Source organism: Epinephelus moara, chromosome 23 (assembly GCF_006386435.1).
Source record: "Epinephelus moara isolate mb chromosome 23, YSFRI_EMoa_1.0, whole genome shotgun sequence".
Classification (NCBI taxonomy): Eukaryota; Metazoa; Chordata; class Actinopteri; order Perciformes; family Serranidae; genus Epinephelus; species Epinephelus moara.
This window is the reverse complement of record NC_065528.1, coordinates 681,076-683,078: the sequence shown is the minus strand read 5'-3', so window position 1 is coordinate 683,078 and position 2,003 is coordinate 681,076. Positions and strand designations below refer to the sequence as shown.

At 41.7% G+C, this 2,003-nt stretch overlaps 1 protein-coding gene and 1 long non-coding RNA gene across 3 annotated transcripts in view; one reads left to right on the top strand and one right to left on the bottom strand.

Moving 5' to 3' along the window:
* Positions 1-2,003, bottom strand: part of cog5 (component of oligomeric golgi complex 5) — a 182,464-nt gene that overhangs the window by 27,521 nt on the left and 152,940 nt on the right. The gene's annotated exons all lie outside the window — the stretch shown is intronic.
* Positions 48-1,997, top strand: LOC126384810 (uncharacterized). The gene is made up of 3 exons (XR_007569348.1): positions 48-627; positions 827-1,176; positions 1,578-1,997. It is a non-coding gene; the product is annotated as an uncharacterized LOC126384810 (long non-coding RNA).

Genomic DNA, 2,003 nt, shown 5'->3' with positions numbered 1-2,003 from the left:
TGTGGGATCAATAAAGTTCTTATCTTAGCCATCTGAGAAGATCAAATACATTATTTTTGGTGCCTAACTGTTTCCCAAGTATATTAGTGCGTGTGTGAATGAATCAACGAGAGGCATTCACGTAAATTTCTTTGTAGAAAGGTGCTTTATGAAATTAAGTCCATTTACTTGTATTAGTTTACAGCGCAGCCTTGCCACATCCAATATGGCGGCGACGTTGACATATCGCAGCAGCGGGCATACCCACTCAATGCGGCGTCTACGTATATATGTCTATGGGTGTCAATCTTATGTTTTGATGCTTATAGGAGGAGATAAGAGCGGCCTCCTCCAATACGAAAAAGGCTCTCGTTTTTCTTGAAATCTGATTGGCTCAGCCACAGTCATCAGTCATTACTCATGGCAGACCAGGCTAGTTTGACTGTTAGACAGAAAACATGGATAAAGCCGGTAAAAAAGTGGCATGGAAAAAACTTGAATAAAAAAAACTTAAATCTTTACAAGAAGAGGCGGCAAAGTGCTCCAAAATAACCGACCTGTTTGGCCGCGGCATTGGTTGACGGGCCGAGGCTGCTGGTGTTGCTAACGACGGAGATGGAACTGGAGGCGACAGTGCCATTATAGCAGGTGCATTAACGTTAGCTAACGTTCGTGAGTGTGTAATGTGCAAGGTTGGCTTTGGCAAATTGCGTATTTCTTCTAGGTGTCCGTTTCAAGAGGCCAACTAGCCTATTAGGTATTGCATTAGGTCATTATAATTTAAACCTGTACTAAAACAAAAAAATGTGCTTGCTTTTTTCCTGTGGATGCATGCAATTAATGTTAGGTGGTGCTCCCAGTCCCAAGGACAATGAAGCTGAGGGACAGACTAACCCCAGTCGTGATCAGGGCTACCAACTCTCATGCATTGGCTGTGAGACACACGCATTTGATTGGCTTCACACGCTCTCACACCACACCCCCGATTTCTCACACTGAAGTGTCCGTCTGAGCCAAGTACCTGTTTTGCGCAATACACCTCCCGACCGCTATACTGGATGTTTGTGGCGCTGTGGCCCAGTTGACACCGGGATTGCACTCATTGGGGTAACAAAGAAGTGAGCGTACGGCCTGCCGGAATTCTATTTGAAGAAGAAGAGGCAGCAGAGAGCCGTCGATTTCCCCCGTTCTTGTCAGGTATGTATGTTAAGTGTTTATGCTCTTAAACTTTAAGTAACGTTTGCATATTTGTTTTTTGTGTGTTAATTTAAAGGCATTTCCAGAGCTTTGTAAATATTATTTTGAGGTTTAAATGCAGCTGTAAAAGTATACTGTAGGTTGATGCCTAATTAATTTTGTCTATTTTATCTATATATTGTACAAACCCATTCCTCTATGCTGCTTTATAATTGTATATTGATTACTGTATATATTGTAGTATATACAAATTAGAATAATTTGTTATGTATGTATAAAGCATCATATACAGTAGGTGCATGCATTTTGTTTCAGACAAAATTAATTATCAACCTTTACTCATCTTTCAAAGGAATATAACAGATTTTTTTCCCACTGTGTTCTTGGTTCATTCTTCATAGGTGACAGGGTTAAGTCTGTTCATGAGGCTTGCCACCATTGCAAAGCTGGTCCTGGTGTTACCCCACTCCAATGCAGATGCAGAAAGAGTGTTTTCTGTGATGGGACTAAACAAGACTAAAACCAGGAACAGCCTGGCTCTGGATGGAACCCTGTCATCAATAATGACAATAAAGCAATTGACAATTCAGACACTGACGTGCTGACGTATTGCGGTAAGCGAGTTGTGTCATTTCCGGTGTTTCTGTGATAGCGTCTCTGTACTGCTCTGGTGAATTCTGCTAGCCTGTTTTCTCACTACAGTTGCTTTAACGTCTACTTCAAGTCTTAACCCACACTGGTTCTGTTTAAGCACTTATAGCTCTCCTCCTTTCTACGACTTTCTCGCTAATCTCTTAGCTGTTGTTTGCACGTTACTAGCCTTGGTA